The sequence below is a fragment of the Aotus nancymaae genome, unplaced genomic scaffold (assembly GCF_030222135.1).
Source record: "Aotus nancymaae isolate 86718 unplaced genomic scaffold, 86718_ANA_hifiasm-v0.15.2.pri h1tg000057l, whole genome shotgun sequence".
Lineage (NCBI taxonomy): Eukaryota > Metazoa > Chordata > Mammalia > Primates > Aotidae > Aotus > Aotus nancymaae.
This window is the reverse complement of record NW_026988471.1, coordinates 58,432,267-58,448,684: the sequence shown is the minus strand read 5'-3', so window position 1 is coordinate 58,448,684 and position 16,418 is coordinate 58,432,267. Positions and strand designations below refer to the sequence as shown.

Genomic DNA, 16,418 nt, shown 5'->3' with positions numbered 1-16,418 from the left:
TATAATTATAGATGATGCATTTTCAATTAGCCTTTGTTAATACTATTAATAAGATTAATAATATATACTAAAAATGTCAATATGCTTATCTAAATAATTTTTTTAAATCACACTTTCAAGTCCCAGCATCAAACATTAAGGCACAGTGTCTTAATTACATGTGCTCATCAACAAAGTTAAACGGATAACATTCCTCAAGTGTAGTGGAGACAGACACAGGCAAGCTCCGAGACTGCCTATGTATTCACCTTTCTCAGTTTCGTTTTTCTTTTCTGTAAGCCATTAGTGTTTCTGGAGAGAGCATAACCAGCACAGGGCTTTGCAGACTTCTTACACTGTGAGGGCTACTCATGGAGTGGCTTATTTTCTAATACACATGCACATGTAAATGACCCCTTTCTGAACTGAATGATTAAATGTGGCCCTTTTGCCTTTATAATTTTAATAATATACAACACAACTGTGACTGGTGTTAATGTACAAATTAATTGTCCCAGTGAGACCTTTCTTCCAAAAAGGCAATAATAGCTGGATTCTCCTTGAGAATGTGAAAACCCTCTGGTATACTAATAAAATGAAAAAGGTTCACAAAATAATATCCTAAATAATTGGGTTCCCTGTACCAAAGGACCCCATGTTGTTTCTCTTAAGTGATCTAAAAAAATTGTGATTATTCCTTTGGACGTAATAAAACATAATAAAAAAATATATCAGTGAGGATAACATGGAAAAATCACATCCATGTCCCCTGAATATGTTTAAAGGTGAAATTCTGAACATTTTCTCAATATTAAGGAGAAAAGAAGTTTTGTGAGTAATGATGTTTATTTAGCTGATACCATATTGGTAATAGGCCCAGTTCTGTCTCCCACTTTGTGTGTGTGTGTGTGTGTGTGTGTGTGTGTGTGTGTGTTATGTATATTTTATCATTAAAACTTTTTAACAGCTCTACTTTGTAAATCCACTAGCCCTTTCCTCCCCAGAAACTGAGAAACTGCATGCTCCTACTGTGCTGTATTCATAATCAAATTAGTGTCCTTTGAATAGAGTGTGTGCTTATGTGCTTGTGTGTGTGTGTGTGTGTGTGTGTGTGTGTGTAGTGGGGGTGGGGGTACAAAACTGTTCTCCTTCCCAGATGGATGTTTTCATCCCAGGAGCTTTTCTTTTTTCCCCTTCAGATATAAAGGCTTATCCAGACTGAAAATCTCACCCCTCATTTTTTTTCTCCTTCTCATCATAACCTGTTTATTTACTTGCTCTTATGTGACAACAACCAGAAAAATACAGCGGCTGGAAATGAACATATTTTCCATGAAGAAAGAGGAGTTATGGAGAGTGGTGGGGACCTAGAGGGAAACTAGGAAATGCAAAGGGGGCTGTGGACAGAGCAGGGGGTGCTGGAGCGACAGAATGCTGAAGATAGTTGTCCCAGCTACGAGATAAAAGCTACATTACATGAAATTAATGGAGGCTGTCTGCGACATACATGAATCACTGTTTCAACACCAAGAAACCAGCACAAAAGAATAAAGAAATCTGAGTACTAACTACATCTTCAAAGGTCTCCTATTTACCCAGCTATACTGGGTACTGACACAAGTGGGGGGAAATATAAGAAAAAAGCACTGCTGTGATCGAATGAATGCGACCATATGAGCTATATTGGAGCCGTATGCATCCTATTTAGCTGATATCAAACACAGTTTAATGAAAGTTAAATAGTTTCTGAGGAGTGCATGAGCTGGAACAGATTAGATTCCACCGAGGGGTCTCTCAGCATATTGTTGCTCACATGTATTCCCTGCTCAGGGCTGCTACAATTCCAGCACTCCATTAGCAATACACAAAAGACTTATGCAGATAGCGGGCATAAGCTCCTACCGCCATGTTGGGAAATAAAAACACACATACACAGACACACGCACACACGGATGAAGGTTTTGTTCAATGTGTTCATCTCAAAATAGATCTCTGTAATTCAAAATTGATAAGCGCATTTGTGGAAAGAAGGAAGTAGCTGCCTCTATTTTTAAAGAGAGAAATATGTAAACTGCCTCAAATAGAAGATACTGCATCAGGCACATAATGAGAGTTTGATCTTTTAGAGGACAATGACATGGGTGAGTGCAATGCCCTTTTGATCTGCAGGCTACATCTGGCCTCAAGGTGCCATGGCTTCCCTGTTAACACCCCATGAACTTATAAGGCTGTATGCTCCTGCAAATTCCCCACACACAGTATCTCTCCAGCAATGCCTCATTTTTTTAATGTACAATTCCTTCCAGAAATGCTGCTGAACAGTCTGTCCATCTATTCACATGACTGTCACAAAAACTGACATGAATTGCAATTAATAATTTCATTACTTAGCAAAGATTTTTTTTTTAAGTTCCCCACCATTAAATTGTCTATGTGCATTTTTTCCTTCCTTCTATCCAGGCACCCCCTACTCTGTCTTTATTGAGCTGACTTTTCATGGACAGACAGTGGTGTTCTAATTTAAACGGGAGAGATCTTTCACATTGGTCTTTCTATAAAAGTGACCAGAAGGGTTGAATAGCATCATTTGCTCCTTTCAGATGAAGGGCAAAAGAAGTCCTTTCCAGCCTCAGCTGTGTTCACTTTTTTGCTCTTGCATAATTGCAGTCAAACTTCATTGAACATTTACTCTATGTCTGGCATTTTCCTGGGGCTAGGCTGGGTTATAAAGAAAAATCAGATATGCTCCCTATATTCAAAGAGCTCATAGTTTAGAGTAGAGGTTCTCAGCTAGGGGCAAGGTTAACACTCCCCCCACCCTAGGAAATATTTGATAATGTCTGGAGACATTTATTTTTGGCCGTCCCAACTGTGAAAATGCTACTGGCATTGAGAGGATGGAGGCCATGGATGTTGTTAAACATCCCATAATGAACAGGACAGCCCTCAGCAACCAAGTCCAGAATGCCAACAGCACTGAGATTTAGAGAGACAATTGTTTCCCAGGGAGGAGTAAGGTGAAATTCCTGGTCCACTTTGGACTCTCTGGTGTAGCTCTGTACCTTGTTCCTATTCCCAGTGAGGTCTGAACACTGTGGTGTATTGTCCCCTGATAGTACCAAGGGACAGAATGAAGCTCCCATGGCCCTTTGCTTAAACTTTGAGAATAAACTCTTGAAAGCTTTTGGTGGCTAGGAACGTGCTTCAAGTTTTGGGAAATCCTTTTTAGTTTCTTAAGTTTCTGAGATTAGGAGTAACGGCTCTTCCATAAATTCAGCCACAAGGAAAGAAAACAGAAAACACCATGCTCCTGTCCCGCATTGTTTTTCAGCTATGGGGAGAGTTTTCTATTAACATTATCCAAGTCCTTCTCAAAGGGGCAGGATTTTCTCAGTCATCTCTTGTTTGTCCTTTAGTTATTATTCCTAGAAATAAAAGTGGCCTCACATTAGGGAATGGAGTGTCTGGGGCGACCCGTCAGAGGCACTAAAGTCATCTTGGGACTCTGGCATAATAATTTTATTAAGAAGAAGAGTAGGTGTGAAGTTGATATGAGCTGTCTCTTTTGATCAAGAATTTCCTCACATTATTCCTGCTGTCCCTGTCACCATATTACATCATCATATTCCATGTGACATCATGTCAGAAGCGGTGCACACATTGAAAGTTGCTTCCACCTGGTGGTGACAACATGGGGAGCTGATGTTCTGTTTGACAGCATCAACAAACCTAGTTTATCTGTAAAAACATTGACAGGCATGTCCTTTGTTTCCTCTTAGATTTGTGCTCTTCAGATAATTGGGAATATAACATCACTGTGGCTAGAAGCTGAAGCATAATTTATAAGGAACTGATAGCAAAGTTTATCTACTATGACTAATAATCATAATGTAGTAACGGTAACGTCTGTCATAATTAAAAGGAACTAATTAGAGCAGAAAACAATATCTCTCCTTAAGAAACCTTACCTAGCCGAGGAAATAAGACATGTAGATGGCACAATGTGTGCTAATTCATTTAGCACAGTGAACCCAGGTAACAGCACGTGTATAGAATGATTGATTGACCTGGAAATAATTCACATAGAAACTAATTGATTGGCCGAGTGTGGTGGCTCATGCCTGTAATCCCAGTACTTTGGGAGGCCGAGGCAGGCAGATCATGAGGTCAAGAGATCGAGATCTTCCTGGCCAACATGGTGAAACCCTGTTTGTACTAAAAAATACAAAAATTAGCTGGGTGTGGTGGTGTGTGCCTGTAGTCCCAGCTACTCGGGAGGCTGAGGCAGGAGAATTGCTTGAACCTGGGAGGTGGAGGTCGCAGTGAGCCAAGATCGTGCCACTGCACTCCAGCCTGGCACCTGGTAAAGAGCAAGACTCTGTCTCAAAAAAAAAAAAAAAAAAAAAAGAAAGAAACTAATTGATTGAGGATAACTGTCATACCACCTTTACCTGTAACATGAGGCACTTTACAAGGGCACAGGGATGCTGTTGCATGAAGTAGCCCAAAGCAATTATATCAGGAGAATGACTCCTTCCTTTCATGTTCTTAGATGTTAAGTGTTGGTCAGCCTGAGACTTGAATAAGGAGGAAAGGCTGGCTGCAATGATGATTACAAAGACCTATTTTTGATAAAGAACATTGTCAATGAAATGAGACTACATTCCTGATGATTGGCAAGATTTGGGAAATATTTTGGAGGGACTTATTACAGTGTGCTGTGAGGATTTCAGGATTTCCAGAATCTTGCAACAGTTTCTCTTTAACCTGCAGGTGGCATTAGTAGTAAAAATGTATTTCCTATCATTCTTGAAAAAATATTCAGCAATGAAGTGAGGGAAACAGTAAAGGGCTTCACAGCATGACTCAATTAGAGGAGCAAGCCCGATTCATTGCAGATGGCTTTTTGCTATGTTTAATAATCCAAGGAACTCAATGATCCAAATCCAGAAATAGTAAACTACAATTCTTATAGGAATTGAAAAATCTGGGGAAGTTTTTTCTTTCTCTTGAGTTTGGAATACAAGCATACGTCTATATGCATACACACACACATGTCTTTGTGATTCTGTTTCCATGTGGGAGGCCAAGAATTTGAGCACTGGGAGCAAACTTGGTTCTTTACTTACAGAGTGAGAATTGAAACTCAACTAAGTGTGATCGAAACTCTCTAAAACCGACCCCCAGGATTCTCTCTCATTGCTGCTGGGCCCTATATCTAGCCCGGAGAGACTTGCGCATTGCTCGTATAGCAGTTCCCACAGCCATGGTACTTACTTTTTTCGCTTCTTCCTGGTGCAACAGCAACTCACTAACTGCACTGGCCAAGCAAATTCTTGGACTGAATGTGATGAAATACCTGGAATGGAGCCAATTTAGGGAAGTCTCCCAACTTAGAGAGATGACAATCCAACTAGTTATACCTGGAAATGGAAATAGGAAATTCAGAGAATATTTCTTTAAAAACTCCAAAGCATCAAAGAAATTAAAAACTCAGGAAAACTCAGAGAGCAGGTATAAAACCTGTTGGGATTGGAATCTGTGATCTTATTCTGAATTAAATGGAGGAGAATGACTATGAGGGTGAATATGTTAAATAGGATGGCCCAGCACACAGCCTTCTAGCAATCCCTAAGCATCCTTTGGGGAACATGGCCTTCTAGCGGAAAGAAGCTGCAAAGAAATGACAAGCCCATTGGAGATCTGTGTAAACAGAAAACTCTGATAGATAAAGATTCTCCAAGAATAGGTCCACTAACAGTGAAGTTAGAGGTTGTTGTGAAGTGAGCATTTTCTCACACTGAAATGTTTTATTGTTCATGCCTCTGGTTTCTTTTCAATGGACAGTTGAGAATTCTGCTGATTTTTTTTCCCCCAGAGACTAGGTCTCACTCTGCTGTCCAGGCTGGAGTAGAGCAGTGCAATAATAGCTCACTGCAGCCTCAACCTCCTGTGTTGAAGCAATCTTCCCACCTTAGCCTCCTAAGTAGCTGGGACTATAGACACATGCCACTGTGTAGAGATGGGGTCTTGCTATGTTGCCCAGACTGGTCTCAAACTCCTGGCCTCAAGTGATCTTCCTACCTTGGCCTCCCAAAGTGCTAGGATTACAGGTGGGAGCCACCATGCCCTGCCGAATTTGTTGACTTCTAACAGTCTTGATTAAGTGCGAGAAGTACATCTCTAGCCATGGATGTATTCCTCAAAGTTCTCTTTAGACACTCTTATGGGAAGAGTAATGCTTTATTAAATATTTAGCACTGACATAATGTGAAGGGGTCTTTTCGATGAATCAGTTCAATCTTAAGCTTTTACTGAGCCTGAAAGTTGTCACCTACATTTCTCCTTTGCTCACTAGCCTCTGTCATGCATCACTACTGCCCTGGCTCTGGTTCATACTCTGTCTTTCTCCTAGGAAGCACAGCTCCTCATGCAGCCAGTGCTGATGGGAGTTTCCATCAAGAAGTCCATTTCTAGTGGAGGCTGCCACTGCCTGCATCTCTAGGTTTCCACCAGACACTGCTATGACCTTGCACTCTGCTGTTCCCTGCAGTAGGGGAGACTCTGGAGCCCAGAGAGCCCCCAGGTTGCCGACCTGGTCTGTGGGAAAGTGGCAAAAAGGCCTCCTTTACGGTGGTGTTATTTTCTATTAGAAGGGACTTCAAGCATTGTTGGATGTGCCCAAAGACTTAAACAGTATTTAGGAAAATCACTTATTCAATAATAACTGATATCCTCTAAGCTCTCCACAAAACATGGACACAAGTATCAGGGAGGCTGGCTGGATACAGCGCCAGCATACCTGAAGCACAGTCCAGTGCTAGGCTGGGGTTTCCTATCTTGGACGTGCTCTGTGGCAGAACCAGCTCTTCCTGATATAACTTGCCACATTATGTGGAGCTGAGACTTCATAGTACTTAGATGAATCTTATTCGAGTGTCCCACTTTTCTTTCCTCCTCCTGGGTCTTGCTGGGAACGTGGAAAATCTGATTTCTTCTGTCTGATCTCCTTAACTACAGATCTTGGAAACTTTTTAAAAAAGATCTGATAGTCTTATTCAGATTAAAACATTAGCTGAGCCAAAATAGCATGTGGTCTGACTTTTCTTTCATTATAAAAGAAAATCCTTTATAAAAAAGAATTTTTCTTTATAATTTGAAAAGTTATTTTTTGAGATTTGCACAGTACTATAGATTGCATATTTGTGTTCTCCCAGAGTTCATATGTTGAAATCCTAATCCTCCATGTGATGATATTTGGAGATTGGGCTTTGGGGAGGTAATTAGATCTTTAGGGAGGAACCCTCATAAATGGGATTCGTGACTTTATTAAGAAGAGACACAAGCTTGCCTTGTCTCTCTTTTTCCACTTAGTGAAGACACAGCAAGAAGCTGGCCATCTGCAAACTGGTAAGAGGGCCCTCATGGGAACCTAACTATGTTGGCACCCTGAGCAACATCTTCCCAGCCTCCAGAATCGTGAGACATACATTTCTGTTGTTTAAGCCACCTAATCTATGGTATTTGGTCACAGCAGCCTGAGGAGTCTAAGACACGTGTCTACAAAATGTTTCATAATTGGCTTGATATTTAAAAGATAACTTTAAAGAATCTCATGAAACCTAGACAGTCTTGGAATTCTGGACATAGGATTGCTTCAGCTTTAGTGTATGCAGTAGTATTGATCAGCAGCTGAGAAAACACTAAGTCATCTTTACTTAAAATTCTCTTATTAATCAGTTTATTCTGCCAGGATTTTAGCTCCTTCATATTGTACAATACAGGAGATGTATGTGGCAACTTATGAGACCACTGCAGGTTAATTATGCTATGTAATGACTATCAGCCTCTTGGCTGTGTTTTCTGTTCCTGGTCTGCTACTTATGTAGGCCATGACCCCTCAGTTTTCATGGGTAGGACCTCTGTATATGTTTCAACTCATTGGCATTTCAGCAGCTTTCAGGATACATTATTTTACTTTCATCAAATTCTCTTCAAAGATTTGTTATGGACATTTCAGGCCTTGGTATTATAATGACTCAAATATATACCTCCTACCTTTGATCGTTTGGAAGAATTGGAAGAGTGAAAACTATCAATCCTTGTAAATCCACTAATATGTGTTTATTGCTTCTCATAGACTTAGTTTTTATTTCTACTCTGCAGATATATACTGGATTGGCTCCAAATTGCACTACACACCATGTACCACAATTCTTCCAGGAAATGTGCACGTGCACGTACACACACACACACACACACACACACATCTTCAAGTATATGCAATTGAATTCAATTACTCATTTCTAGGTTTCATCCTAAGAACAATTCTGAAGAAACTTCAAGATTACAAAACAATAGGTACTTCAGACTTTTGAAGCAAAGAAGTTAAATTATTCGTGAAAGTAGGATATCGAAAGAATCAAAATAAAATATGGGAAATAGAAAATCTGTAGGTTTAAGGACTAAGTAGTGGCTTTATAACAACTGCTCTGTCTCAACTTTCTCATCTTAGAAATAGAAGTCATTATAGTAGCTGTTCTCCATGTTTTATAATGTTATCAAAGTAAATAAAATGAAGGGAATATTTTGAAAAAACTTAAGGATGGCCAGTGTCTGATTTACTGTTGCTGAAAACATCTGATTACCTGCAGGAAACTCAACAATGCCCAAGAGTCCCACCCAGCATGGGACTGCTATCATATCCACAAACTTGTATCCCTATGGGCACAAATCTGTGGGCTTGTGCTATTATGGACAATGGTATGTTAGGATTTGTCTCATCCTTTATGAAAATTCCTCATCCATTCACTTGACAGAACAAATCAAAACATGTGAGAAGGGATGATTGTTTCAAAAGAAAAGTGGGATGTGCAGAAAGGGTTATGCATGGAGAGATGCCTTTGTGAGTATTGTGTGCAGAGGGAGAGAATATGAAGTTTCTTTGGACTTGGCAGCAGGAAGATGCAGTAAAAGAAACTAAGTTCTTTTTTTAAATTAAAAAAAATGCCAGACCCTTAAAAAAGGGGAACACTGACCTGGTAAGTCTCAGGCATTGTTAAAAAGGACCCAAGACACATTTGTTTTGACATAGGTGTGCATATTTCTACATTTCTGCCCCTTTACAAACACATTTGTTCTAACCATATTGCAACAGCTCTGCATTCTTAGCCAATTCCCCTGAATTCTTAATTCTTGTTAACAACTCTGGCAATTAACCAATTACTCCTACCACTGAAGGGCTCAGGGAGGAAGAGACCGATGATTTATAGCAGCACAGCATCCACCCTTGTTGAATTGAGCTCAATTGCTGGAGTACTTCATTTAGAGAATAGATGGGGAGGTGAGTAGCCAACAGGCTGAAGACAATCAAAAGACTACAACTGCCAACAGGTGACAGGTTGGAAGTGCTGCTTCCTCTGACTCTTGTGCTGTTACTTGCCTCTTGTCCTTGTTCCCAAAGCTCACACAGAATCCTGATGTCACTTGGGTGGATCAGCCAGCTAACCCAGTGTTGAGGGTTTTACAGAAAGGTAGAATCACAGTTTTTAAAGAGCCTCAGAGATTGTCCTAGCCTGTAAGTGCAGGAAGCTGTTCTATAAGGCCCTGGTAGATGACCCTTTAGATCCTTTTTAAAAATTATCAGTAATGACTTTGGAAGGCAGTTCATTCCACTGCAGGACAATTGCTTGTTAGAGAGCATCCCTTAAAATGAGATACAATCTGCCTGTTTCTAATATATGCTCATTGATTGCATCTTTGTATTGTGAAGCAATCCAGAATTACTCCACTCTTGCTCCTAGATAATGTGCCTCCAAAACTTGAGAACAGCTTTAATATCTTCATCCTCTTTCTTCACTGCACTTCTTCTTCTGTTTGTGGGACAGAGTTTTCTTATCTTTTCCCAGTCCCTCCTAAAAACAGCCTTCTGTTTCTCAAGGCTCTTCTTAAATTGCAGCATCAGCATTTTTAACATAATTGCCCATGGTGTATTCCTTGTGAAGCCCATTCCTGCCATTTACATCCTCATATTATCTTTGGTCCCAATAAAACCATGGATTCTGAGGGACTCATTCAATTAAAGCCAATAAAATGACCAGGACCATGCGGATGACATTTGCTAGTCCTTCCCTGAAATAACTTTGGATTTATCATTTCTGTTACAAGAACTGTTTCGAGGGCTGTGTGGTATGGCTTGAACTTTTGATGTACTCTTTAAGAGCATCTAAATTTACTGAGTTAATAAAATTATAGACACTGATAAAGGCAATAATAGAGCAAGAAGAGGTGAACAGTGGTATCAGCCAGAGGGAGAAAAGGGAAGGACACTCAGAGTAGGAGAAGGCAAACAGTTTCTGCAGACAGGAAAGCTCTTTGGTAGTGGGCCTAGAGTCATCCCAGAGGGCAGGCCCAACCAGATAGGCAGACCTGCCAGTGTGCACATGTGAACTGAGGGGTGCTAAAACATTCGTAGTCCCCAGATATCTGTTATACTCCTCCTACCAGAAATCCCCATGCGACTAACTCTTTTTAGCTTAAGGCCACTGTAAAATTGTAAATGTTCCCTGGGAGAGTAAAATATTAATCCATGATCAACTAGTGACATCTCAGCTACATTTGACCAAATTAGAACTAGCTAGTCACTGAGCAGACTCCTAGAGGAATAGGCTACAAAACTGATATGTTTTAACTGAAGGAGCAATACCAAAGGACATTTCAAGACTTTATGGTGTAAGGGCATGAAGAGGAAGGTTAGAGATAAGGATTTGGTGGAAAGCAAGTTGCCTGAGAAAAACGGGGTGCCTCTGTGGAGGCCTGAGCAACCCTCAGCAGGTGTGTGGCTACTGGGAACTAGATGAATAAAGTGAGGATGCTAAAAAGCAGCTAAAAAAGATTATGAATAAATCTCTTAGGTTGAAATGCTGTGGAAAGACACCCTGAGGCATTCTCCATCGAGCTTGAGCTCGGGAGCTATGGGTTGGCTGGGTGGGCAAGATGCCCTAGTTCTTTGATTTTTAATTTTAATTCCCCACTTCTGAATGGACTTACTTAAATTGCTTCAGAGCTATAAACTATAAGGGGAAATTCATTTGATTCCCTGCTTTTTTGCTGATTTTATTCTTTCTTATTCTCCCCATTATATTCCCGGTGAGGCCCCAAAAGGGTGGTGAATTTGCAGGGGTAGAGGAGTTAGAGGTCAGAAGGCAGATCATCAATGGAAGAAAAAGCTGAGGAAGAATAATTTTCATATTCTTTATAATCATGAACTAGAAAGACTCTGAATTCCAATGACAGAGAAACAACTTCATGTAACTTAGGCAGAAAACGAGAGTGGATGAATAATAAATACATAAATAAATAAAAAAGAGTGGAAGGAGAGGATACAGTCAGGATGCCTCGATGTTGAGACCTCAGTGTTGGCTCCTCCCTCTCTCTCTCTCTCTCTTTCTCTCTCTCTCTCTCTCCCCCCCCCACCCCCACTCCCTGTCTCCTGTTTCTTATGTGTGCCTCTTTCTGCTGTTAGGTTCATTCCTTCTAACCACAAAGAGGGTTTCTCCAATTGCAGGCTTACATCTTCTCAACCTCAAGTTCCTTTTGTCGTTGTTGCTTTTAGTTCAGTTTAGGAAAAAGACAAAAGGGCCGAGGATGGTTCATTGTGGGTCCTAGGCTTATTCCCAGAATGATCACCAACTACAGTAAAGTGTGAGGCAATTAGCTTATTCTGGATTCAGTGTTACCCCCAAGGCCAGATAGCTGGTAGCTGCTACCAGGAAAGGGGAGAAGAGATGTTGGACACACACGTTAAGAATTGTAACAGAAAGGAAGATCGAGAGAATCACTAAATAGCATTCCTAATGGCAGCCGAGATCTTGGTGGGGTTTCTACACCCTCTAATCTAATTACAAAATTGTAAAATGGACCTTATATGTCAGCTATGGCTTCTGCTACAAAGTACCACAGAATAGGTGGCTTAAACAACAGAAATTTACCCTCTCATACTTCGAGAGGCTGTAAGTCCAAGATGAAAAAGCTGGCAAGGGTTTCCTGAGGTGTCTCTCTCCTTGGCTTGAGATGGATGATTCTGTGCATGTTCATCCTTGGTGCTTCTCCCTCTTCTAAAAACACCAGTCATGTTGGACTAGGGCCTCACCCTCAAGACATCAGTTAGCCTTACTTACCTTTTTAAATGTACTGTCTCCAAATATAGTCACATTGAGGCTTAGGGCTTCCACATATCAGTTTTCCAATGGACACAATTCAGTCCATAACATGGACTAGTCTAGGTTTCAGTAAGGAAATGGACCAGCTGTGGAACGGTATTTGAGTTTTTTCCCCTAAATTGTAGAGGAGAAGTCTGAATCAGGGAAGACAAACCCTTGAAACACATATATTTGCCATGCAAGGGTTGAGGGGGTTAAGATCATGTGATTATGACTGATAAGGCTACTGAAGACCAGATGTAGCAAACAGGAAAGACATTTTCCTAGAATGAGCTGGAAGTTTTGCCTAACAGTAGACTGATTTTATATTCTAGGAAGTGTCTCCCCAAAGAGGGAAGCCCTAGTTTTCAGAGAAGCAAGTGCTTCTGTGCCAAGTTAAGGAATAATCTGTCTCTGATCCTGTCTGATGTATAAATTGGACGTATATTTTTGGCAGTGCCATCATCCAAGAGCTAAGTTTTAAAAAATGTCTAGGAAAATATAATACTTATCTGCAAATGTGAATGCTAATGAAACCCTGTTGCTGGCTAATTTCCATCAGAGGAAATAGCTGCATATTCAAAATATCTATAGGTGGGCACTTAAAATCATCATTGCCATTAAAAAGCAGTTTATACCAGAGCTCGTGTTTGAACTAAAGTGAAAATTCTGTCTCATGTTAAGAATATAATAACTAGTAGTTCTCAGTATTTAATAGGAAGAAATGAAATTTGAGAAAACAGAAAGAAAAGCTTTTTTTTTGTTGTTTTTGTTTTAGAAATCAGTTAGATCTAGGGAATAATTACTATAGTGATCCATTGAATAGAAACTGCTATGTTTGTTCACTTGGTGTGTAGTTTATTTATAATCCTCCTACCTATGTACACAGACTACATTTGGGGTGTGTATGTATGTGTGTAGGCAGCAGGGAAAGAACAAGTGAAAGAGAATGAAATCAATGTATGAGGAGCATAATTTAGGAATTTATCTTTTTTTAGTAATAGAGTTTGAAAAGCAAGATAAACCTGATAATGAGTTTTCTTCCTTGTAGCCAGGTTTGTGTAAAAAAGGAAAAGACTTTCTCATATACAAATGCAAATCCATGTACCATGCCCCTTGCAAATATAAGCAAGGATGTGCACATATGTCCCAAATTAATTCCAAAGCAATTTCAGACCCAGATTTGTGTTAATGCATTTAGCAAGTAATTAGTTGTCCATTCATTCATTAACGGCATATTTTAAAACTTCTTGCAAAACCCAACCTCCCCCCTCAACAAAGTGGCACTTCTAAGAAGACAGAAGGGATAGAAAATATGTCGGGTGAGATGAGAAAACAAATCAGAGAAAGAAAATTACACATTAGCTATAGAAGAACATTAGTCATAGAAATGGGATTTACAAAGAACACACTTTGCTTTCCTTTACCTTTTCACACAAAAAGGGGCGAAGTTGCGAATTGGAACTGCATCAGTGGGTACTTTAGCATTTTATGATTCCAGTTTAGTATAATGTTTTTCTCTCTTGGACATTATAATTTTTCTTCCATTTGTAAAGCGCTTTATAGTTTTCTAAGCAGTTTCACATAGAGTAGTTCATTTGTGGAACTAATAGCATTTACATGGGATCACAATATTCTAATAGAATTGTGCAATTCGCATAATGAGTTCAACTTGTTATTAAAATGAATGTCACTTATATAAGATTAAAGAGGATACCAGGCAGGTCAACAATCTTGAGGTAAGTTCTGACCATTTTGGATTTGTAAGAGGTGAGGGTAAGAAATAAAGTTACTTTGGGAGAATATGACCATAGATAAAATAAGTTTAAAAAGGAAGGCTAAAGGCACAAAGGCGTCCTGTCCCTATTTCAAAATTTCCCTAAGAGTTGTGATAGAGATTACCAATTTCCATTTTCCTCCTTTCCCCCACCCCCTAACAAACACAGGCTCCACATTACTGAATGTGCCAAGCTGAAAAACTGTATCACCCAGCCTCCCTTTCCCTTTCTTACTTTTATTAGCCTATGGTTTTTGCAACATGTCTGGACCCTCTGACTCCAAGGAGTTCTAGACAATGGAAGCTACACAGGAAGAATGGAGAAGAAAAAGATGGAAGGAATCTAAGACATCAGTGTTCTGTTGAACACCTCCAGGCATTCTTCTATTATTCCAGCCATTGCTAGATGACTAACTTTGCTCAGATACAACGGAACAGCTTGGTGAAGTCTGTAATGTACCTCTCCCTCCTGAACTACAGAATCTCTAATCATTACCTTCATATGGGAAACTCATAGGAACTTCTTCAGCACTCAAGGAAGTGCAACCCAGTGGTGGTATATGTAAAGAGTTAACACATGCTGGGAATAAAAAATAAGCCTTTTCATTGGGTGATGTAGCCAATAGATCCATGCTTTCCTTTTTCTTTCTTTCATTTCTCTTTCTTTCCTTCTTTCTTTCTTTCATTTCTCTTTCTTTCCTTCTTTCTTTCTTTCTTCTTTCTTTCTTTCTTTCCTTTCTTTCCTTTCTCTCTTTCTTTCTGCCTGTCTGTCTGTCTGTCAAAGAGTACTGATATGTATTTCAAAACGCTTATCTGGCAGCCCATGGAACATTCCAAGAGGTGATCCATAGTGATTTTATATGAATAAAGCAAGATTGTCCAGTGTTGTCATTCCCTTCTCTGGATATACACTCCCTCCATTTGCCATTCCTGCTCACAAATAAACATCCTACATACCAGCCTTGGTTTCAGACTTGTCTTTCCAGGGGTCCCAGGTGATGACAGATAAAATTATCCAAGAATAAACCAGTCCTGGATTGCCTAGCTCTGAGCTTTTCATTTTCAATATAATCAGGACAGTTCTTATAGTTTTCAGCTCAATAATTTGTCTATTGATGAATTATTAATATTTACGGTCATATTCTCCCAAAGTAACTTTTATTTATTTATTTATTATAAATATTAACCTATTGATAATTAAACCAATAATTTATCTATTTGTTCTGTTTTTATAATTTTTAGTTTTTGATTTATATTCTCTATTTAGTGATACTTCATTCTTGTATTTTCCTTTAGTCATTTAGACATAGTTTTCTTCAACTCTTTGAGTATATTTTAAGTAGCTGGTTTAAAGTCTGTTTAAAGTTCTTCTAGTAAGGCCAGCTTCTGAGTTTCACCAGGCCAGTTCCTACTGACTGGTATTTTTACTGTGTATGGGCCATACTTTCTCATATTTTTGTATCTTTTATAATTTTCAATATTTTATATATATATATTTTATCTCTTTATTTTTAAATATTTAATTGAAAAATAAAGACTGCATGTATTCAATGTGCACAATGTGATGATTTGATATATGCATACATTGTGTAATGATTATCACAATCAAATTAATTAACATATAAAATCATAAAATCAAATTTACATGTCCTCTTTGTGCAGGGGCCATGCTAATCTTCTCTGTATCATTCTGATTTTAGTATAAATGCTGCCAAAACAAGCACTAAATATTTAGTTAAATAATGTGGCAACTTTGGAAATCAAATTTTCTTCCACCTTTCCCAAGGTTGTCGCTGTTGCTGTTTGTTATTTTTATGGCTATTTGTTTAATTACTTTTCATGACTAATTCTATGATATCTCTTTTCTTTGCCCTGTGTGGACAGTTAAGCTTATTGTCCAGCTGATGATTAAACTGAGATTTTCCTAAATGCATTGAACAAATAATATTCCCTGCCTTCTCAAAGGGGGTTTTGTATGTGTTGGGGTGTGTCTTCAGTGCTTTGCAAGGAGTTTGCAACTCTGCCTTCCTTTTTATTCCTGCTTGGGGAGATTCTCAAAGTTGGCTAAAGTTGAAAAATAGAGCCTTCTCAAGTATTTCTGGGCATTTCCTAGCCAACTGTATGTGGTATTATAGATTCCCAGGAATATGTCAGAACTTTAAAAATATCTCCTATGAACAACTCTTTTCCTACATTTTTTTTTTCCCCTTGTAGTTATTTTTTTGGTCAGCTTCTTATTTATCCCAGCTGTTATCCCACCCCAAGCAGCTGCAATGTTAAACAATTACCACTAATTGTTTCCAACAAATGCCATGGAGAAATGCCATGCCAGAGTTCACCCGTTTTTAGAGGGTGAACTCTGAGTATTAAAAAAGATTAAGAAAATCCATGCAAGTGGGGGTTTCCAGGGAACTTCCAGATAAGTCAGATAATGATAGTTCAGTGGCTATAGGACTTTTAAG

General features: G+C 39.2%; 1 non-coding gene across 1 annotated transcript; it reads right to left on the bottom strand.

The window, feature by feature from the left end:
- Positions 1-15,577: 15,577 nt before the first annotated feature.
- LOC135269767 (U6 spliceosomal RNA) lies at positions 15,578-15,680 on the bottom strand. The gene has a single exon (XR_010338028.1). It is a non-coding gene; the product is annotated as a U6 spliceosomal RNA (small nuclear RNA).
- Between the last annotated feature and the right edge of the window lie 738 nt (positions 15,681-16,418).